Raw genomic sequence first — 24890 nt, 5'->3', positions numbered from 1 at the left:
AGCTTTCCTAGGCCTGATATATCATAAAGCGCTTCGAAAGCGGCAACATTATCAAGTGGAGATTTGAAATACTTTCAAGAGTATGCATGTCTTGGCAAAGCTGTAGGATACATAAATGAAAGTACTGTACAAGTATTCAATATTCAATAGTTTATGTCCATCGAAAAAGTTTATCCCTACACATGTAGTTACTTTTTTCAAGAGCGGTGGTATATTTTACAAAATATATATTTATTCTCTATACAAAACCAACTTTTTGTTGTGTAGTTATTTTTAAATATTTCATCAAATTAATTCACGCTCTAGTTATTGACAAAAGACCTTATGTTTTGGCTTAATAACACAATCATCCTGTTAAAATATTAACTACCTGGCTGTGTGTCTCGTTATGAAGGATTCGGTTAATATAGCTGTCGCTTTACTTTTTCTGAGATTTTATTCAGGTGATACTGGTAAGTAAATCTATTTTTATTTTCATTGACTTGTAACTTGATGATCACTAAGTAACTAGCCGTTAACATGTTTAAGGCAAAACTAAACCTTTCAGTATGGGTATGCGTTTGAAAAAGACAAAAGTATAGTATGTAATCGTTCTAAAGACATGAATGTAGTTTCATCATCTGTTTAATGCATTCATGGAAGACAATTGCAAAATTAATATTATAGCACAAAATACATGCAACCGACCAGTTAAACATATTTTTGCTACCGCAAAATAAGTGACAAGTTTGTATGACATTAGCCTTATTATCATACGCGAAGCTTTCAACGTACTTCTTTATCATGAAATCGATCAGATATTGATAAAACTGAAAATGGACATGTGGAATGTGTCAAAGAGACTACAACCCGACCAAAGAGCAGACAACAGCAGAAGACCACCAATGGGTCTTCAATGTAGCGAGAAACTCTCGCACCCGGAGGTGTGCTTCAGCTGTTCCTTAAAATATATACATGTACTGATACTGATACTGAGTTCGCCTGTATCGTGTCCTAAATGCAAACTTACCAAAGAGTTCTATAAAAAGATCTATTGTTCAATCAAGAAAGAAATATCATATACTTATTAAACTACATATTATCATACAGCCCATGATACTTATGTTACAAAGAGGTGAAGGAAGGGCACCTGCCCTCTCCCCTATATCCGCCTCTGAAATATAATACACAAATGTATTGTGTAAGAAATATCACACTACTTTAAACAATTCAGGAAATGTTCATTTAAATACATGGACGGACATTTCTATTCTTTTTCTTCCGTTAATACCCATATTATTCTCATATTAGTAATAACAAGAAAACGTAAACAAATGCAATACCACATGACAGTGCCGATGGCTGGTTTAATTACCATTAATATTATATTGCATATACATTATAATAAACATCTTTATAATGTCCTCATATAAATATATAAATAGTTCAATGAACACACACACTTATGTAAAGCAAACCAATCTCTTAATGCATGATACAAAATGTTAGATAACAGAAGTATTTAAAAAATTAACGTGACCGATCGAGGAGTCCTTGTCGTGTCGAATGCATGATTTAACTGCCAAATCAGATACAACACATGACCTAAAAAACGCCACCTATTGGCAGAAAATTAATAAGAAAATAATTTCATTCTAATTCTTAAAATCAACCGATTGAAATTATATTTGTACTTCCGTTAATACACATATATCAGAACCTAATATTATTCTACTAATAATAATAACAAGAAATAGTAAAGTGCAATACCACACGACAGAGCCGATTGCCGAAACACAAAGAAAGGGAAAACTTTGAAGAAAGTTTTATATCATGCAATAAAAGAATTAAAAATTAAAGCAATAATCTGTAACCTTAAATTATTGGACATTTTAAGTAAATCATCTAAGGAGTCATAAACGTTACCATCTTTGGTTGTTTCGGAACGCCATCTAACGTGTCTCGTCAAATATGGTCTGGTAAACCCACATTGACACAAACAGTAGCACCTTAGACCTCAAACTGTGCAAACAGAAAGCTCCAATAGAGAGCTCACGCATCCTAGAATACGACAAAGGTGTATTCGCTAAACGCAAAACATAGACATCTTTACATTTGGTCAAATTTCGACAAATAAACACATCAGAATCGCAAGAAATATCAGCTCACTGCAAATATGATTCCATTGTTTTTTACTGGACACTTATTTGAATGTGTACGGGCAATTAATACTGAATTGCCATCTCTATATACATCTGTTTTACCATGTTGAATGAGAATTGATATATAACACTCTCAAATAACTATGTTACTTATTCTAATATTAAGCAACTCCGAAACTCTCAAAAACCCTGCAAATGCAAAAATCGCACAAAAAATACGCTGATTATACAAGTTACCAAAAGAAAACATGGAGTCATACATTTTATGCAGCAATTCTACCGAAATAGGTTCTTTTTTATTCTTCGAAGTAGACAAGCTTAGTGTTACACCTTCTAATACATTAATCACTAAAGACGATCAGTCGGTGAACATGATGATCCAATAAGAGAATGTATCCACTTTAAGGAGTAAAACGCATGAAGAACTGGACTAAAAGTAGTGCTCGACTGTGTCAAAGAAGCTAGATATATTGCAACGAAAAACCCTTTAGCTTATAGAACGTCACCGTTTTCAATTCGTCGTTTATCGTCTTAATAATGTGATAATGTGTTCTTATATATGTCTTTGTTAAAAATTAAATAACTGTTTAGTAAAAAAAAAAAATTGGACGTTTGCTCAATATTTCCCGTCATTATGTATTTGGACTATTGTTAATGTCTGTATTCTTGTCTTTCTTTTTTAGATTATGCATTTTGTTTTCTTCTTTGTTGACTATTTGTTATGTTTTATAGTGATTAAGATTATTAAAATCAGGTTTAATCTACTATTTTCTAAACACGATGATGTCTAAACCAAGAAGGGAATATGACAGTTGTTATCTATTCGTATGGTGTTTTTAACTTTCGAGTTTGCTACTTGATATAAGACTTTCCGTTTTTTAATTTTCTCGGAGTTCAGTGTTTTTTTGTTCTTTCAATTTTTAATGAGAAATTAATTTATCTTTCGTCTTGTCAATATTGCTCTGATGAATGAAGTGATATTTTGAGTACTCGAAAAGATTGTGCATTCGCTGTAAGCAAGAACATAGATAAAACAATGTGTTTTAACGAATGACGAAGACAACAATGGATAAGCAGACATATATATTGGTCAAAGACAACTGTTTGTCTTAAATATTACGTCGTGTATTCAAGTCATATATATTTTAGTGGTTATGGTTACTGATCATGGGACTGACGCAACTATGCCATGCAATACAAAAAGTGGTATCTTTCAATGGATAATGTTAATTGGTGATTCCTACCAGAATCTTCAATCCTCTTCCAAGTACAGTTTTTCAGGGAAAAATCTTACAATACGCAACCTAAATCAAGACGACAGTGGATTTTATCAATGTGTGATATTTAGAAGTGATGGCAGTGAAAGTGGAAGAGAAACTCCAATCGAATTGGTGGTAACAGGTTTGTCATATAAAAATAACAGTTTATGCGTTAGTTTAATTTGATATCTTTATTGAATTGGTTAATCTAATTGTCGTCCGTAGACAATGTAAATAAACTCATCATAGATAAAATATTCTGAATAAACCAAAGACATTAATACAAAAACAAATACATTATAGTCAAAATAGACATTATTAATAGCAAACAATAGTAGTAATAACACACTTAATCATAAACAAAAATACAAAAATTATAAAAATATATATAACAAAGCTCATTCAGGTATCATAAAAGGTACAAACATGTACTCGACGCTAAGGTTGACAAATAAGAAAATAATAAGCCAGTTTGATTTGTTACTTTATAAATTACGATATCAATTTGTCACAATATTACTGAATCTTGTCCAAAAAATGCATAAAATATTTGTAACTGGAGGATTAACAAACATAATTCAATCAATCAAAACCAACACAAAGTTCTACAGTCCGCATGGTTCATTATTTGCAGATGACTTCATAGATTTCAACTTATTTTAAGTTTTGGAGTTTACAACTCAATACAGGTACCCTCTTCTCATGCACATCTATCCGCCGTCGGCTGAATTTCATAATATTGTATAATAAGTTGGTTTTGCATTGTGTACTAAAAAATCTGATCATGGCTATATACCCTTGATTAAATGTCTTTGACATTTGTTTCTAATACATTACTCCTTTTTTCTCGTCTATCATGATTTTATATCTGCTCTGGTACTCCGTCACCTCCTGTCAGTGTTGACAAAGATAAAAAGAAAGACATATTATGGGGTATAGTATTTTTAATCTTCCCGGAATATAGTTGTAACGGAGTATTTTGTCCATATGAAGGAATATTTATATTGGAATTATCTATGATAAAGATTTTAAATTTATGGTTGTTGTAGGACATAAAAATACACATATATCATTACTATGCAGTTTAACCACATGATTTATTTGATACACCTTTAATTGAACTTTTAAATCGCCTTTATGTTTTCATACGATACACACATTTAAAGGATAATTTGTCAAACTATGGCCGTGTTCACATTGACCCAAACTCGGTGTTGTGTTAGTGTAACTCACACGTAAACTACACAATTACGAACCTATTGATAATACTCAATGTTTACATGTAGTTTAAATCATGTTTTGTCTACATGCAGGCGATAGTCAATGAAGGCCTTGTGTAGCTATAGGTTAAGTGTACACAAAACTAGGCATTTAAAACATTAATTTAACCATGTATATGTAAGGAAGAAACGATTTTTGAATAAAATTGTTTATAACACTTATTAATAAAGTTCTTTACAGAAATATGTGTCTAAACTTGACATATCTATTTGTTATGAAAAAACCTTTACGTAACTTTATTAACCTCTTATTATTGATTCAAGACTCAAAGCATAACCTTTGCAGAACACGCAATTCATTTGGAAAAGGTCTTCCCGAATCAACTGGACTTACACAGAAATATTTGTCACTGGTCTTTACTCAAACAACGATTTACTCATAAATGCATTACTAAAAAAAGTATGAGGTAAATTGTATTGTTTGTATAGTATCTCAGATCCGTTAAAATACACTAAGAAATAATAATAAAAACCATTACCCCCTCCCTTTGCCAAATACTGCTTCTCCTTGGAGAAGAAATTTCATTTGAAACAAACAGAAAAGATAGAAATGTAGTGATCCTTAACATCTCAATCCTTCATCTTCGTATGTAAGCCACTGCTGCAGCCTACGTTTTCTAATGCGTAACCGAGACATCTTTAGTAGTAAATCATTAAACTGGCCTTTGTAATACAGCAACCCCACTTAACTTCAAAATGGGGGGAGGGGTGTAATGTTTTTTTTTCTGATATTTTTTCGCGCGAACGTTTTTATTCATTTTTTTTACGATGCTAGCAATCTAATAATTTTTTTCAATATTTTACACTATAATGTATGGGGAATTTCTGTATTCAGAATATATCTTTTCTATCATCTCTATGACCAGAATATTTTTTTTTTTGTGAACACGGCCTAAGTCGAGTATATATTACATGTTTAGTTTAATGCGTTCTTGTTTTTTTTATTTTTTATAATAGTTTGGGTTTAGTTTGACAACAGGGTTTATTGACCTCTTCCCAGTTGCCTAATTACAATAATTTAAATTAAGTTATAATGGTTATAAATCAAATAATAACGTATTTAATATATGTTGTGTTAATAGCGTACTGTCCGTAAAATTCAGAGCCCGTTATTAGTTTGTGGTACGATTTTTTTTTAATTTTTCTGAGAAAAACATTACTTTTATATTATGTATAACAAAAGATTCCTACATTTGTATGCACAGTTGTGCATTCAACTTTTATCTTTTGGATTTTAAATATTTATAAACAATGTACGTCAGATTTGCGAGACTGGGTTTGTTCAGGGAAATACCTGTTCCTTTTAAAACATGGGTCTTTTACCTTATATGTATATTTAAATATTAAACTTAATAAGCTTATAGAACACAATATTCTCATTTATTCATGCAACGCCTCGCAAACGAATGGAGATGATTGTTGAAAAGGTATACATTTTACACTTAAAACATATAGTTATACTCAAAGCTATTATAATTTGATATTATGATTAAAAACCCTTCTTTTACGGAAGCCAATTTTCAAAAATATACTCTGATTTCTAGGTTACGAATTAAGAATCGATGTTGCATTCTGATTTTATACGCGATAACGAATCTGACTAATAAGTTACCTCACACATGTAGATCACGAATTTCCTTTATTATAAATGTATGTGATTCTCATACACGAATTAGATCCGTTATTTTGTATTTAAAAAAAAATGAGATTCACTAATTAGAATTCGTAATTAAGTTTTGGAAGGACTTTAAAAAGGGGCTGTCTGATTCTATTAAACACATTTTGCTAAATTTGGGATTTATTGGGGAAACATGTATCGCAGCTTTATAGGAAACACTTGTAAACAATTATACATGTACATGTAACTAAGTTATCTTAGAACGACATTAAGGTGTCCTATTATTACCTTAGCCTTTGTACTACTTTTTTTTTACATTGAGATTGTCATGCACTTTTCGACTAAAATCCTTAGATTTATTTGTCAATTTGTAATTGGCAAGTATAACCAAAAGTGGTGTTATTGTGTTGTAGCATAATATAATGAGAAATAAAGCAACATAATCCGTTCTATGCATGTGGCTGTCTTCAACTTAAAGTGGTAGAACTTAAACGTCCTATTGAACAATAAATAAAACCTACCTACCTACCTACCTACCTACCTACCTCCTTCCCTCCCTCCCTCCCTCTCTCCCTACCTACCTACCTACCTACATACATATTCTTGTTCATTGAAAATCATTTATGTAGAAATATATACTCAGATATTTATGTGTGTCTACCAACTTACCTTCACATACATACATGAACTTACATTCAAACATTCCATTATTTTCTTAAAATATATCTTAGTAAATGGTGGATGGTCGACATGGTCATATTCTGATATATGCACAGTAACCTGTGGCATTGGGACACGAACAAAGACACGAACCTGTAACAATCCCCCACCTCCAGGAAGTGGTTCAAATTGTCAAGGATTTAGTTCTCAATTAGAGAGTTGTAATTTCTTTCCATGTCTAGGTAAGTAACATTAAAAATTTAATTAATATTATCAATTTTAATTGGGTAAACATAGAATTTATGTACTGAAAACCATGATGAGACTAGCTTGGACGCTAGTCTCTACTAAGCACATCCATCTTTGAGAGAATAAAAACATATTTTAATGAGCTGATTACTGTTTACGTTTATTTTTCAATGAAATATATACTCATAGTGAATATAAAGTGTGGAACATAAAATACTCTTGTCACTGTATATGCCTTAGATTTTTAAATAAGAATATCAAATGTATACACAAAAAAAAAAGTTAAGCACCCCCACGTTTTTTAAAATTGACAAATTACGATAAGGGACATGGAATCTTTGGACAATTGGTGCTATACTTAGTAATGCAGACTGTAAGGACATAACATTAGCTTTAAGAAATACACAACAAATTGCAACAAAAACGATAATTTAATGAATAGATTCTCACAAAACCACAAGTCCAGTTTAAACACTAAAACGTGTCCATTTTATGTATGGACCTTCTGAGTTCGTTATGCATGATACTAATGTCATTTCACTTAGAAAACGTCCATTACAAATCTGTTTATGTTATCCATAGTTCAGTATTCAATATCGGGTGAAACCACCACGTGATTGGATACAGGCCTCAACCCTGCGTCTCATCCCTCCAATTACTCGTCGGATTTTCTGCTGTGGTATTTGCCGCTATTCCCGGTGCAAGGCTGCTTCCAACTGACGTAAATTATGTACAGATGGTTCGGTTGCCAGACCCGACGGCCTTACGTGTCCCAAATATGCTCTATTGGATTCAAATCCGGGCTCATGACAGACCATGGAAGAAGAGTAACTGCTTCGCCTTGCAGAAATGCGATAACCCCCCCTTGAACGATGCGGCCTAGCGTTGTCATTCATAAACACTGGTCTTGCAGCTACATGTAATGGGTAGTTATCAAAATGAGGTACAACTACTGGCCGAAGAACGTCACTGATGTATTGATCACCATTAAGGTTTCCTCGTATAATGACCAAGTCCAATTTGCATTCATGAGAGAAGCATTCCCATACCATCACAGAGCCTCCACCGTAAGGGACAGTTGCTTTGACGTTCCTTAGGTTATGTGCTGTATTTTTATGTCTCCAAACTCTCAATCTCCCATATGTTACATGCAGAAGAAACTGGCATGTCTGACCAATGGATCTTGCGCCAGTTCCTCAAGTTCCAACCACGACGAGCTAAGCACCATGCCAACCGCAGTTGTTGATGTCGGTGTGTTGACATGGGACGTCTTATTACCCTCCTTGACTTCAGTCCTGCTGATTTCAACCGGTTCCTCAAGGTTCTGGTTGATAGCTGTCTATAAGGTTACCATTCTCTTTAAAGAACATGACTTGCTGCGAATGGCTTTCGTCTAACCAGGCGTTCCAGTGCCCTGTCTTCACGCTGCGATGTAACCAATGGTCTACCAGATCATGGCAAGTTTTTAACGTGATTGGTTTGGATGTGTTTCCGCACAAGCCTGCTAACTAGAGTATAATTGTAGCCCATATGACGGCCAATAGCTTTATAGGATAACCCTGCCGACCGCATGCCGATAATCTGCCATTTTTGAGCCTCCGATATTCGTCTTCGTACCATGTTCACAGAGTGTAAATAAATGTTTCAAATCGCCGGCCTTAAATACTCAAATTTGAAGCGCGGTGAAACAGCATTTTGTAATTTGATGTGAGGCATGGTTCACGTGCATTATACGTCGATATCTTAATAACCGATCAAACCTGTATGGTCACATCTTTTTATTAGAACATTGATCTTGTAAAATCTGTATTTATATTCAAATTAACATTTTGTTTTTTAAAATGATTTCAATATATCAGGGGGTGCTTAACTTTCTTCTTTATTTATATTTGTTCAAGAAACTCACGATACAAGTAGGAAATTCAGGGTTCACATCACGCGTTCATTCATCCCGGTGTGAAATCGAAACGCAAATAGGTAGATATTCAGATTATTTTTCGAAAAAGCATGCGATAATTTTAGCAGTCTATACATAGAACGCTCAAGCAACAATTGAGTAACCTTAGTTTTTGTTTAAATGACCTGCATAATTTCGGTTTGAATATTGAATACTATTCGACATTATAAATTGATGTTGAAGGCATTTCAATACAAGTCTGTAAAGTGGTAGGGATTGTTGCACTCAGAGGGTCTGGAATTTGCGTACATGCATCTTTATCCTACGCAATATTAAAGATTATAAACAAATTTGTTTTATTCGTTTAGGTTTTAAACATACTTTTGCATCAACTCAAAATGGTATTTGAAAAAGTACTTTCCATTTAGGATTTTCCTTGGAGTTCGGTATTTTTGTTATTGAATACTTTTAAGCGCTATATGTTGCTGTTGAAAACATGTTGTAGCACAGTCAAAGCTAGCATGTTATTGTCAAGTTTACATCGCATGACATTGATAATCAAAAGAATAAGTTTTAGTTCGAAATTCTTGCATATCTTTTCTGAGTAAACAATCACCTTTATATACATTTTCATATAACAAAACTCAAAATGTGGCAAAATTTGTAAAATTCGTGATTATGAGCTATCGTTTTTGAACATAGTCGCTTTGTACAGGTAATTGTAAATTGACTTTATTTAGTATTTCAAATAAACGGGAAATAGTCAATATCATTCTAAAAGATTTGAAATAATCGTAGTTCGTAGGTATTAGTATGTAATTCCTGCCCCGGAAACAAGCTTTTACAATACTTTTTCTTATTTCTAACACAATTTTGAATATGAATACATCCATTGTGAAAGGTTCTAGTAAGAAAACTCTTTACAGTATCTTCAATGACAACTGAAATACACCACATCAGCTGACAAAATGTTCCAGGAGGCATGCTGCAGCAGGCCATCACTATTAAAAAATGAAAAATTAACAAAGGATAAAAAATTTATTCAGATTGACATTATCCCATGAAATTTAAAATCTAATTTTTATTTCCAGCGTGAGCATGAGTCCAGCAAACATTCTGAAATAATTTTAACAATTTTAACAACCTACAAACAGGATACACTACAAACTCCTCAGAGTCTGAATTGACCAGTTTTTGTGCTCGACCAGTAAAATCGAGCACACATTTTATTCGACTAGTCTCGACATTGTCTCGACTGTACTTAACTGTACTTAAGTGTACTCGACTAGGTCTCGACTAGGTCTCGACTTTACTTAATTAGTCTGATTCAGTACTTGATGATCTTTGTGTAGTCTGAAATAGTCTTGACCAAGGCTCGACCTGTCTCGACCTGTCTTAAATAGTCTCGACCTGTCTCGACTAGTCTCGACTCAGTCTCAACCAGTCTCGACCTGTCTCGACTAGTCTTGACCTTCAAATTTAGTTTTGACTGGTGTAAATCAGCCCATCGAACTAAATTAAATATTGATCTTAAAAAATTCAAGCTTATTAGGTAGTTTGATTTATTACTGTGAAATGAAAGAATTTAATTTTACAATATGTAAAAAAAAAATTATTATATAAAAATTCAGATAGGCATCTTTAATTTTTTTTATATCTTTTTCAAATCAACTTGGATTTTCATCAAACTATGCAGATATCTTAGATATATATCAAGCTTACTGAATCCCATTTCATTTAGTTTTTTGTTGTATTGCTGTAAAATTTAAGAATTAAAGTAATCTTGGTATAAAAAGCTAGGATTTGCTATTCGGACAAAATAGAGATAGTACACTTTAATTTTTTTAATAACTTTTTCAAATCAACTTGGATTAGCATCAAACTATGCAGATATCTTACATATATATCAAGCTTACTGTATTCCATTTCATTTAGTTTTTTGATGTATTGCTGTAAAATTTAAGAATTAAAGTAATCTTGGTATAAAAAGCTAGGATTTGCAATTCGGACAAAATAGAGATAGTACACTTTAATTTTTTTAATAACTTTTTCAAATCAACTTGGATTTGCATCAACCTATGCAGCTATCTTACATATATATCAAGCTTACTGAATCCCATTTCATTTAGTTTTTTGTTGCATTGCTGTAAAATTTAAGAATTAAAGTAATCTTGGTATAAAAAGCTAGGATTTGCAATTCGGACAAAATAGAGATAGTACACTTTAATTTTTTTAATAACTTTTTCAAATCAACTTGGATTTTCATCAAACTATGCAGCTATCTTAAATGTATACTAAGCTCACTTAATCCCAGGTCATTTTGTTTTTTGTTGTAATGCTGTCAAATTTAAGAATTAAATTAATCTAGGTCAAAAAAGCTAGAATTTGCAGTTCGAACAAAATAGAGATAGTACACTTTAATTTTTTTTATAACTTTTTAAATTCAACTTGGATTTTATTGAAACTATATAGCTATTTTGGTGATGTATTCTTCTTACTGAATCCCAGGTTGTTATAAAGTTTGTTGTATTGCTGTCAAATTTAAGAATTAATTTAATCTAGGTAAAAAAAGCTAGGATTTGCAGTTTTGACAAAATAGAGATGGTACACTTTAATTTTTTTCATAACTTTTTCAAATCAACTTAGATTTTCATCAAACTCTACAAATATTTTTGCAATATATTGATCTTACTGAATCATAGGTTGTTATTTTGTTTGGTGTATTTCTGTCAAATTTAAGAATTTAATTAACCTAGGTCAAAAAGCTACGATATTAGAAATATATCTTTTCTCATAATTTGGGAAAAAGGATAAATAAAATATTAATATAATTCCTTAAATGTTTTATTCCTTTTGATATACACTATATAAATATATCAAAAAGGGATGAAACATTAGAAATTATTAAAATAGTTCTTCTGATTTGTGGTGATTTATAAAGCAATACCTTCTGCTTGGGGCAAACTTATTAAAAAGATCACATCTACCAGAGAGTTTTAAATTCTAAATAACATTTATTGTAAGTTGCAACATCCTGTTAAATCTAAATCGCAGGGCTTTTAATTCACTAGATAAGTAATACACGAGTTTAAGAAAAGTAGGGCTTTCTTTTTACCTGTAAAACTCACGTGTACTGATGTAATTAAATCATGTATAGTGTCATGTCATTAAATTTGAAAAAAATATATTTTAAAACTTCATAACAACCTGGGATTTAGTAAGATCACCAAGGTAGCTATATAGTTTTAATAAAATCCAAGTTGATTTGAAAAAGTTATTAAAAAGCTTAAAGTGTACTATCTCTATTTTGTTCGAACTGCAAATTCTAGCTTTTTTGACCTAGATTAATTTAATTCTTAAATTTTACAGCAATACAACAAAAATTAAATGAAATGGGATTCAGTAAGCTTGATATATATGTAAGATAGCTGCATAGTTTGATGCTAATCCAAATTGATTTGAAAAAGTTATTAAAAAAATTTAAGTGTGCTATCTCTATTTTGTCCGAATTACAAATCCTAGCTTTTTATACCAAGATTACTTTAATTCTTAAATTTTACAGCAATACAACAAAAAACTAAATGAAATGGGATTCAGTAAGCTTGATATATATGTAAGATATCTGCATAGTTTGATGCAAATCCAAGTTGATTTGAAAAAGTTATAAAAAAAATTAAAGTGTACTATCTCTATTTTGTCCGAATTGCAAATCCTAGCTTTTTATACCAAGATTACTTTAATTCTTAAATTTTACAGCAATACAACAAAAAACTAAATGAAATGGGATTCAGTAAGCTTGATGTATAACGTCTGTTTTGTGTGTTTATACAATGTTGTTTATATAAAGGTATTTGATGCGACTGTCATACAAGGTAGAGTTTAAGCTAGCTATAAACCAGGTTCAAACCACAATTTTTTACATAAGAAAATGCCTGTACCGTACCAAGTGAGGACTATGACAGTTGTTACCCATTTGTTTGATCAATGTGTTTAAACTTTTAATTTTGCAATTTGATTAGGAACCTTCCGGTTTGAATTTTCCTCTGAGTAATGATGTTCAACCAATACGCCTGATCAAGCACTGTCCTATTCGTACTGTTGATGCTGATATTTTACATTTTGTCAACAGGTGCTCCATAACAACAACGTATCCGTATTGTTAGAAATACCACAAAACAGTTTGGCTGAACAGTTCTGGAATTTAATTGATGCTCATTCTATAGAAAATATCATTCTATTGGTTAAGGAAAATGAAAAGGTCTCAGAGTTTTATCCCATGTTTGACGATATTTTCAAAATGAATAACTTTGAGATATCTTTAGGTTCTGCCGAGAGGACACACAAAATCATCATGATGTTAACATTCAATCTACAGAACAAGGTAATTGGTGTTATATTATAAATTATTGTAGATATCATTTGTTGAATTATTATGTGGATTATTTATTTAAATGTTTTGATTCTTAGTTTAACCATATCCCGAAGATTATGTATGTTGAATTTCTATTGGACTAATTTAAGGATGATACATAATTTATTTTAAGTGTTCCTTTTTTGCGGAAAATCATTAGAAGTAAGAAACGGTTCCTAAAATTTTATTTTTTTTCGCAAATGCTAGAGTATGAAAAAAATGTGGCAACATCGCCCTTGTTATTTTTTGTAATATGTTTTGTTTCCTTTCGTGAAAAAGGTAAAAATGAATAAGAAGAAAAAGAATACTGAATACTAACATAGTTGCGTACTAAGATGATAGTTTTAAATTGTAGTCAAAAGAGACGATACGCAATGTTAAAATCTATAAAACGAATGTTTCTGATGTTCCTACTGTGCAAGCAATGTGTTACATCCTGGATAAAGCAAGCAAAATGAAAGAGGCGCCAGTTATGATAATGAATAGGTAAGAGGTATCGGCCCAGTGGTATTAAGAATATTTAGGTGTAATACTACCAAATCATCCGGTTGCATACGAAAAAGGGTCGAAAAAAATATTTCGATTTCTACTTGGTATTCGACACTATTCAAACCTACGATTGCTTTAGATAAAAACTGCAATTTTATTACGTGTTTATGTAAAACAAATGTCGTTGTAGAAGGGTCTACATACAGTACAAACAACATTTTCCAAAAGACAAAACAGGGAAAAAGTATAATTGAACAAAACGCATTAAACTAATAGGTCGAACAACATTTTATACGAAATAGAAAACATACATTTTTGCGGCAAAAATTGTAAACCACAAACAAGAGGTGGTAAAATTTGTACACCATTCCGGATTTCGACAATTAATTGAATTTGTAAGAGTTGAAATAAGGTTAACGGATTATATAAACCGGAGGGAAAATATATATATGTGTTTGTTTATCAATGTTTATCATTACGACATTAGCCAAAATGTTCGTTTTTTCGTCGGAATTGTCTCACATTGTAGAGTGTAAGTGCCTATAATACAGTGCTCATGGTTTAATGCCGTATATTTACCGTAGAGTTTCTGAAATCCGAGTCATTAGGACCACGTTTTATATGTGTCTCATTCCTAATCATACCAAATGGAAACAGGTTAAAGCAATGTTTACCTGCCTGACTTGGAACTCACAAAATCTTGAAAAAAACAGATTATTTGGACTGAGGAATATTAACGTAAAGCTTAACTTTGATCTGTTTTCATTCTCTAATAGTGATTTACATTTTGTTTCCACAGTGATATGGCTGATCTATCGGTTTGTGGAGTTCTGACAGTCTGTTTGAATGTTATGTTTGCAATAAAAAATTAAAGCCCCTTCAGTGTGCTGGAAAACGCAATGAGTTTGTATAAACAAGATAGAAGATTCTTCAAGAATGTTGTGAGTTATGCATTAATGTAAAAATTTTACTTTATATCCATCCTAGTGTTAATTGTCAATAATTAATTTCATTTACAGAACTATGAAATAAAGTTTTAATGATTATCCTTCAAATTGAAAAAAAATAGTATAGAAAAACATCTCATAGATACTGAAGTTAGCTCGTCATAGCTAAAATAATAAATAACACATTCTGGTTTCTATACTATACATTTTTTTTACTGCTAACATATTGTATAGTTTTCTTACTTGTAATTTTTTTTTATCAATAGGTAATCTGAAGAAGTAATTAATTTATATACATTTGTATGTAAAACACGTAAAAAGAATTCGAATGGCCTTTTTGTAATTTCGTGTCTTCATCTCAACAGATCATACTCACGCTTTTTTCTAAATCTTATATTGAATCTTAGTATATCATGTTAATATAATGTTGTTAGTGATCCTTTAATGTTATGACAATACTGGGTCAGATGAAACCTTCAGTGACCCCTATATTAAATGTACCAAATTATTTCCCTACCACCAAATACAGAAATAAAAGTAGAAGAAGATATGTGTTCTGTCGGGATTAAGCCTGTTCGTGCAACTTTGGCTAACATAATTCATCTATCAATTAATCGGAATAGTAAACTTTATTAAATGTTCAATGATATTCATCTATTATTTTCTTTTTTAGGATGACTATGAATTATGTTACAAAGTGATTGGAAACTATTTAGAAGCTGTTAATACATATGACTGTATTGATTAAAATAACTTTGACATTACAAATAAGTCATGCAAAATGTGTTTTTTTTAAATCATTATACAGATATGTAATAATTATGTTCATTCAATTAAATATGTTAAAGTGTAAATAAACGCAACAGCAGTAAACCGCTTTTCAAAAGTCATAAATCGATTGCGACAGAACAAATTCGGTTATCAAACCAAAACCAAGGGAAACACATCAACTGTAAGAGGAAAACAACAAAACAACAGATACACTGAAGTACAAAAAAAATACAATGCATCATACATAGAAACGAACTATAAGATAACAACTGCCATATTAACTGCAATATTCCTGATTTTGTACGGGATATTTCAAGCAAAAATGGGTTGAACCTGGTTTTGTGGCTAGAAAACCTCGCGCCTTATGGAAATGTTAAATATACCGCTAAAATGAAAACATTACCTGACAGGAATACAGTACAAATAAATACAAAAACACTCAAGACAGAGGAATATACACAAATAAATAATAAAATAGTAAATTTCGACATGTTAAGAGCAGAATAACAACAAATACCTTTAAATTGATTTAAAACTATGCATGGTACCTGTAGGACACAAAAAGCATGAGGATTAATTCATTGTGGGAGGAAGAAATGCGACACACAAAATGAAAATAATATAGATGTGAATTGTCAACAGGTTAACATTGATATTGATTGTACATATTTATTATTTTGGGTCGGCACTAAGCCTGTCCTTTATACATGTGTATGATATCGGTTTGAAATTGTTACATGATTTACTGCGGATCTGTATTATTTTCTGTATATATATGCAAACTTAAAAGATTCTTTATAGGGAACTGAATTTAATACATTTTTTATTAATTGTTTAAAAAAGAACAGGATGTCAAAAAAAAAAAAAAATAACAATGAATGTTCATTGGTTTTTATGTACATAATGTGTCACTCATATTTGCCAAACTTCCAAAACCTGTTTTTTTTTAGAAATGTAAACAAGGTACCGTGTTCTTTCAACAACTCGTCGTCGGAACATGAGAACGGATTAATTGTTTACGTTCATTTTTTTCAAAAAGTAGATAGGTTATATTCTATTTTGATTATTGCAATTACGGTTTTCATCATTAAGAAAAATTTCATAATAAAGATAATCTTTACTTTCAACGCAAACGATCTCGGGAGTTTTTATCATGTTTATAGGTAACATGTTCCAATGTTTCGTTGGTTTTTCACAAAGACAAAGACGAGTCAAAATCAAATTAAACAAATGCAGCTTTATTTGATATGTAGACATGTTTGTGCATTCCAACCCACAAATGTCGCCAGAAAAGAATTTGTAATTTCAGTAACTGAAAGTGATTTTCAAGCCTCTAAAATATCCACCGGGTTTTTGTTGCTACTTTGCAGTTTTACTGCAACCCAACATAAATGAAAACACTTTTGTCAATGTTTCTCAGCTGTTACGAAGATAATAGTTTGCTCTATTAATTAACTACACTGTTATTGGACTTAATATGATGAAAACTGCCTATGCAATATATGATGTAAACTTGGTCAATACAGAATAACTCGGCCAATATAGATTTTTTTCTGTATTTGCCGAGTTATTCTATATTGGCCGAGTAAGCGCATGTGCAGGATGATCTTGAATTAGTATATGTTTCTACGTATTGACGCTTTATATCAAGGCAGTGTCTGCGCGTACCCGCATGCGGGTACGAATAGTCAAGTTGCCGTTCTAGGCTGCGCGTACCCACATCCGGTTTTCTATTAAAATGCCATCGGATCGGGAATGAAACGTGAAATATATACGGAAATTATCGATAATATGGGGATTTCGTGTAGAACCAGTGAAGAGTATGAAAAATAACATTTTCAAATTGTATTTATTGAATAATGATTAATAATAAACATTGCAAAATTAAATGCACAATGATGGAAAATGAAACTGTACAGTTCCTGTAAAAGAAAAACATGATAGAAATTAATACCATTATAAAATTTAAATGAAAATTTAAAGAATGAAATTTTAATAATTTAAAAATATACCCATATGATATTTTCAAATAATAACGTGTAATAGTAAATTTTTATTTGTCTTTGTAAATTATTACTTCAACTGTTTATTTTATTTTTGGTAATATCAATTTCATGTGCCTCAGTACTCATCCATCCAGAAATTGAGTTACTGTTCTATGGTAGTTATTTTTTTTGTAATCTTGCCTTCCGATTACACGGTGGGTGAGGTTGTCCTGCGAAGGAACATTCTGTGCAGGTGATTCGGTCCTGACTGGTGCTGGTGGGTTTGTTAACATTGTATCGGAACGGCAACAAAACAACCGTTTTGTTGCTTGGTTTTTCTCTGATACGTCATACGTACCATGCAAAGAATAGTGTAACAATTATTTAGTTCAAAATACTCGCAAGTTCGCCAAACGAAATTATCCTGACGACGAGCTGGTGATTAGAAAACCGATCCTGGTTCTGTATTCCTATGTCCTGGTTCTGTGCCTAAATATTTTAGTTAAAATCGTCAAATATTCAGGTTAATTGATGCTTAACTGTAAATGACTAATTAGCTGATATCTGTTCTCTTAAAATTGACATTGTTGTGAATCTGTTTACTGTTATTATGAAAAAAATAACCCCTATTTTTTTTTAATTTACAGTTGTCTGTTTTCTCATTTAAGATAATTTAAAACGCGGTTATCGGTTATCAATATTTTAAATGAACTGTAATCTTATTAGCTGACCTGTTTATAAAACCCCTCTTGTCTCCTATTAAGATAAGAAAACATGTTTACGATTTTCGGGAATACGATCCCTTTGCATGATCACCAACATACAGTGTAAAATATACAATACCTATATAAAGAATATGATGTGGTATGTTTGTCAATGAACAAGTTTCCAATAAGAAACCAAAGGAAGTATGTGTTAACAACCATACGTCATCGGACGACCTTCAACAATGACAAAAAAATCAAAATGTAAAACTGGTTTTGCATAAAAATGGAGAGCATAAATATAGAACAAAGGAGTTTTTTCTAATAAAATTGAGAATGGAAACGGGGATGTGTCAGAGACAACAACCTGACCAAAGAGGAGACAAAAGTCGATGGCCACCAATGGATTTTTAACACAGCGAAAAATTACCGCACCCAGAGGCGGGCTGCAGTCGGCCCTTGCACAAAATGTAATCTACATGTAATCTAGTTCAATAGTAATCTAGTAAAATTATATATAATTATATATAATTATATATAGATATACTAAATAAATAAATGTTTTGGAAAATACGTTGAAGGTATAAAAAGTCATGAGAATTCCGAATGCAATAAGGTTCTATCCGGGCACTGGTTCTAAACCTTGGTTCAATCTGGGTTGTGTTGGTTCTGAACTTGGTTCTATATGGGTTCTTTGGTTTGAAACCGTGGTAATGTGGCGAGTGCACTTTAGGGTAAAGTAGGTATCTAGATAGGAGTGAGAATTGAAAGAAAACACATGTTAGAGTTGAAAGGTTAAAGTTGCTATCGTGGGAATGAGAAAGAAATACTTATAAGTGGCCAGTTGTTAATCTGAGCTGAAACTATACACACCTATTAATAGATTATAAAAGATATTTCACTATATTGAAATGGAATTAAAAATGTAACTTTATACAAAATTCAGTTATTCTTGGGACATTTTAAGTGATATACGTGTAAAATCTTGACAACGTTGTTGTCAATAACCAAACCATGGAATAGAGAAAAGTGTAACAGCCACTATGTTCCGACAGTTACTTTGTTCCGGCGGAACTTTTCAACTAGTTATTTCGTTCCGATGGAACTTTCCAACTAGCTGTTTTATTCCGAGTGCAGTTGAAAAGTTCCGGAAAAAAGTAGCTAGTTAAAAATACCCGGAACAATGTAGCTAGTTGAACAATTCTGGCCGGAACAAAACAACCAGTTACATCGTTCAGGAACAAATCAGATAGTCAATGTATTCCAGCAGGTCATAATAACTATTCATTACACTCGGTATAAAACTAACTAGTTGGACAATATGTACATCATAGTTGTGTATATCAAATGAAAACTAAAATGTGTTACTGAAAAGTGAACGTGTGCCCACCATGCTTTAATGACTCGTTGTAATTAAATAGATATTGAATAAATACAATGGAAATATGTTAGTTCTTTTATAGACTTATTTGACAAAGAGGAACTTTGTGACTATAGTTGATAAGTTCTTTTTAAACTTTTAAGCTAGTTTGTTATTTCCAATTTGTGCTAAATCGCCGATGTATACGTCATTAGACAGCTAGTTCCCCTGATACCCTTAATTCATAAGTAACACCGAGAACAACAGGCGTATCAGTAACTGGTTCAACATCCGGGTTGTTTGGTAATAGCAACCCGACTTCTTGGTACCATATGGGTTCTATTCTATCGGTTATATAAAAAAGTTAAAGGATAAAATCGTGCTTTTTTTATATTATTCCATCGAATGTTCATTGGTGATAAGTTATTGTTGAAAATCCGCCAACATATAGAGATTTTGTTTCGAGGAGAACAAGAAGGTTAGATCATCAAATAATGTTAACATAATTTGAAAAATTAATATACAAAATAGTGTAATGTGTACAAATAAACTTATGACTATCGTACGATCATCATAAGACATCTCTCGTGTAGTCCTAACTTTTTGACCAACTTAAAAGGGGCACTAGCTGTCAAATTCATGGTCACCGATTTGACTCAAATTCTCATATTTTATTTGTAACCATGTAAAACTTTTGTCGAAACTATCAAAAGTCTAAAGTTAACAGTTTACAGAGCACAGGGTCGCCGATAATCTGTAGTTTCGTTTCGTGAGTATTTTAGTGTAGACTCCATGTAATTAACTATCAAGATGAACTCACATAACCATATAAACGACGTAAACATAAATATAGATGTAAATAGATTAAACCAACTCGTGTAATTGGATTTTTATAGGTCTGTTTAATTTAATTTCATAGATTAAAGATATATGTTTCTCATCGTTTTTACCTGGAATACAAAGATTTTTTTGTGGATGGAATCAGTCATCAAATGATTTACCTTTGTTTCACTTTTAATGTTTACATTCTTTTCCTTTAAGTTATCAGTACACGCACAATGCATGCGTTGTCCATCTCTAGTTAAGCGGTTAAATTGAAGTTCACATGAATACGAATTTAATGAGATCAATTAATTCACTTGCAAGTGAATAATTCATTATCAATGTTATTTAACTTAATTTGACAAAATTGAATCATTTAGGCTGCTAAAAGCAAACTAATATTTCTCTATTTCACTTTCCTAATGAATTGATACAAAAACAAATCATACTCTAGATACTTTTTTTATATCTCGTAGCTAGTGCCCCTTTTAGAGATTTTCTAAATTCGGACAATGTTATGAAATCCACTAATTACTAAGATATGCCGTAAATCCATCTTAAGACATGCCTTAGTTCTAAGACAGCTTTGTGAAACTGGCCCAATGACCTTTCCAATTTTGTATAAAGATAAATTTATCACTTTGAACATGATCCGAATCAGTTATTCTATATCTATTCAGTGTGTATAAGAATGACACATGAACTGTAAGAAAAGATGTTTTAAAAGCAAATAATCACATGCATTTAAGATACATATATTACCATGTGTTATATTTTAGTTGAAGCATCCATTAGTTCATCAGTCACACTAACATGTACCATATCAGGAACACAACTATATTGGTATGGAATGGGCAAAAACGGTCTGCGAACGTTAATAGACGACCCAAAATACGAAAGCACTAGAACTATTTTTTTGAAAATAACATCTTTGACAACATATACTAGTGGTGTTTACTACTGTCAGTCGATAGATGGAATAAAAGGACCAGATATAACAATATCTATCTTAGGTGAGTGCGTTGTTTATATAAATACAAATCCAAATGTATTAAGTGTTGTTTGTTATATTTCCATGATGTTTTTATGTGTAATACGTCTTGCAAAACAAGTCTTACTTGTATGAATATTATGAATGCACACCAAATGCATGCAACTTCCATTGGTTTTATAGTGTATTATCAATCCCTCGTTCTATAGCGTTGTGCGTGGTGTTGGTTGAGTGTAAGCATTATTGTTTAAGTGACGTATATTAGTATTAAGTTGTCATAGTCTATTGTCTTGATGTTCATGACCCTTTTATAGCTCACCATAAGATACAATAATGGTTTAGCTTATTTTATTATGTTATGAGTAGTTTTCAAGTACTGGGGGATCGTATTTTTTTGGTAACTTTTGGATATTTGTTTTTCGTAGTATCGATAAATCATCTTATTATTTTTGTTTGAGAATATAAAATAGGTGCAGCATAGTAACCAAATTAAGTCCATTTTCGAGCACTTGGTCAATGAATAGAAAAAAGACGAGCACGTAAATATAGTTTACAAGTCAAATTGTTTAAATTGTACCATTTTAGAATGTGATTTCGTATTCGGTGATCGATTACACCTGTCCAAAGAAGAGCAATACTACTACTATAAATTGTGAATTTCCGCATTTCTTATACCACTTTCAAGAGTAAAAACCTTTGTAAAGCTCTGTAAGAGTGTTTACACAATACAGTATAGGAAACTTTAGTTAAGTCTTGTACACGTGAAAGTTCACTGTGACGCATTTTCCCATGCATGTTTAAAATTTCCATCCTTTTTAAGTTTCTTCGAGTTAAAGATTAAGGTGTGACAACCAATTATCAGCAATTTAACCTCTGTTTTTATTTATTTACACTTGTTTAAATACTGAAATATTAAATTTGAAATAATTGTTCTTGTTTTCTTTGTTTATCTTGTGGAGTAATTCATTATTGATATCGTAGTGAAACTAAAAAAGACTTAGGAAAACCGTACCGAAAATACAAAATAACGTTGCCATCTTTTTAAATCAGCTTATCAAACCATAGCAATTGAATTTGTCAATTAAATTTCTCAACCCGCATTTTAATCAAAATATGCATTTAATTTACTCCTCAAAAGTCATCAGAAGCACACAAACTAAGCAAGATAACAAAATTATCTTCCCTTGCTTTGAATAGTGCAATCATAATGTCATTAATCAGTGATAGTCAAAAGTTTCTGCAACACCTCAAATTAAGCTGTTATATTCATATTTAAAATATTTAGGTAGGTTTATTTTTAATACATAAAATAACGCATTTTATATTACAATCTCTGTCTTTCTGGTATGTAAGTGTGCTTATAGTTTTAGTTTCGATATTATGAACTTGATTAACCTTATTATATACGCTTTTATGCTTGACTTATGCTTTTTATGTTATATGCGATACAATGTCCCATTATGACAGAACGCACTGTTTATACTGTACATGTATATTATTTATTATTTATGTCGGTTCAAAGAGCTAATATTTTGTTGTTATTTAACTTGCCGACTTAAAACAAACTTGAATGTTTTGAATTGATTTGAGTTCAAAGAAAGTACATTTTGTAAACTACGTATTTTCCGTTTAATGCTTCACTGTCTTTTTTGCAGAATATTAATGTTACCAATGTTTTTCGCATTAGAACGCACAAAAAAAACTACAGGAGAATATTGCTATATAGTACCTATTGTGAATCAGTTGTGCCAAATTTGTCGGTGTTTGTCTGTTTGTTGTCTTTTGTTTTCCTTTGAAGGGGCCAACTTTTAACGGTAAGCGTAGTATTTTCAACAGTTCAAAAAGAGTAATGAATGTTAAATTTCACAGACATCAAGAATGGTCTACTATACACATGTATGTAAATAAACTCATCCTAGATACCAGGATTGACATTTTGTATCTACGTCAGACGTAAATTTTTGTACTCCACTGATTTATATGTATCGTAACGAATATACTACAAATATATCAAGTAGGTTGTTCTGACATCGAGTTTATGCATGTCATTTTATTATCTGTTGTTCTTTACTTTCAAATAAAAAAATTTCATGCTCCACTTAATCATTATTTTTTGTTGGTTATAAATACAACCATTTAGTTTAATCAATAAATCTGATGTGTTGTGGCATGCCCATAAAATATGATCAATATTTTCAGGAGCTTACTTGCAGAAAGTTAATTTATCCGTTTGTTTTATGCTATATTGTATTAACATTCATTTGTGGCTACGATTATTTTTTTAGTCTTTAATGGAACCGATGATGTTTTGAACTATTTTGTGGTGCAAAAAGACATTTGTTTCATTTATGTGAAGAATCATTTGTTTTGTAACTTTTGGTTTAAGGGTTTCCATTTTTTTTTATATTTCTATCGTGTTCAGCTATTTGTCAAACACCTCGTTCGGGCTGATGGGTCTTGATTCAGTTTATCTTCTTCCGTTTTTGTTTTGCTCGGTTAAGAATTAACTTCATAAATTCCTTCGATAATTTTGTTTGATATCTGTCAAATAATCTTCAGTCGGCATGTAATGGGTGGTCCATTCGACTTAACAATGTTCCATTCAAGCAATCGATACCTATGGGTATACTATATATTACTCCATGCATAGTTGTCAGTCTATAGAAAATATTAAACTTTTGAAATATTATTACATTATAAACAGTATATAAAAAGATAAAAAGTAGCATGACTGTCAATAGGACTATCCACATCAGTTTAAAATTAAATGGATGCTTACAGTTATTCGTAACTGTACGGACTTCAACAATGATAAAACCCCATTCACATAGTCAAGTATATAACATTGTCCGACCTGAAAAATATGAAACAATTCAATTTAGAAAACAAGCGACAAAACATTTTACGCAAACAAGGCATAATAGACGTAAATCAACAACAACCACTAAAATACAGGCTCGTGACTTAGAGCAGGCACTTAGAATACAATTCACATTCTTACATGTATATATCACTCTCGGTTAGTTGGTAAACTACTTGCAACAACAAGTACAGAGGGGAACCATCTGGAAACGTCATAAACAGGGACATTGACACCAGTTCCTATAACTCTAACAAGCATGGCATCGCCTCATATACGATATCTCCACAACAGAAAGAGGTAAGCGTAAAAGGATCGACTTTGATGAAGGTTTTGACAGCAACGACCCTAACAAATTGACCACACCATTGTTTACATCGCTCTTCAACATCGAATCTGAAGAGGTTATGGAGGCATCATCCTGTCAGAACGGCCTAGTACTTCGT

At 31.6% G+C, this 24890-nt stretch overlaps 2 long non-coding RNA genes across 2 annotated transcripts; both read left to right on the top strand.

Annotated features, from left to right (window-relative positions):
• Positions 1 to 353: 353 nt before the first annotated feature.
• On the top strand, positions 354 to 7326 carry LOC143082378 (uncharacterized). Its single transcript, XR_012980373.1, has 3 exons — positions 354 to 452; positions 3291 to 3542; positions 7030 to 7326. It is a non-coding gene; the product is annotated as an uncharacterized LOC143082378 (long non-coding RNA).
• Positions 7327 to 13197: 5871 nt separating this feature from the next.
• Positions 13198 to 16265, top strand: LOC143082376 (uncharacterized). The gene is made up of 4 exons (XR_012980371.1): positions 13198 to 13485; positions 13871 to 14001; positions 14804 to 14945; positions 15625 to 16265. It is a non-coding gene; the product is annotated as an uncharacterized LOC143082376 (long non-coding RNA).
• Positions 16266 to 24890: the final 8625 nt, after the last annotated feature.

Source organism: Mytilus galloprovincialis, chromosome 7, assembly GCF_965363235.1.
Source record: "Mytilus galloprovincialis chromosome 7, xbMytGall1.hap1.1, whole genome shotgun sequence".
Taxonomy (NCBI): Eukaryota; Metazoa; Mollusca; class Bivalvia; order Mytilida; family Mytilidae; genus Mytilus; species Mytilus galloprovincialis.
The sequence above is the reverse complement of the archived record's forward strand: the minus strand, read 5'-3'. Positions and strand labels throughout refer to the sequence as shown.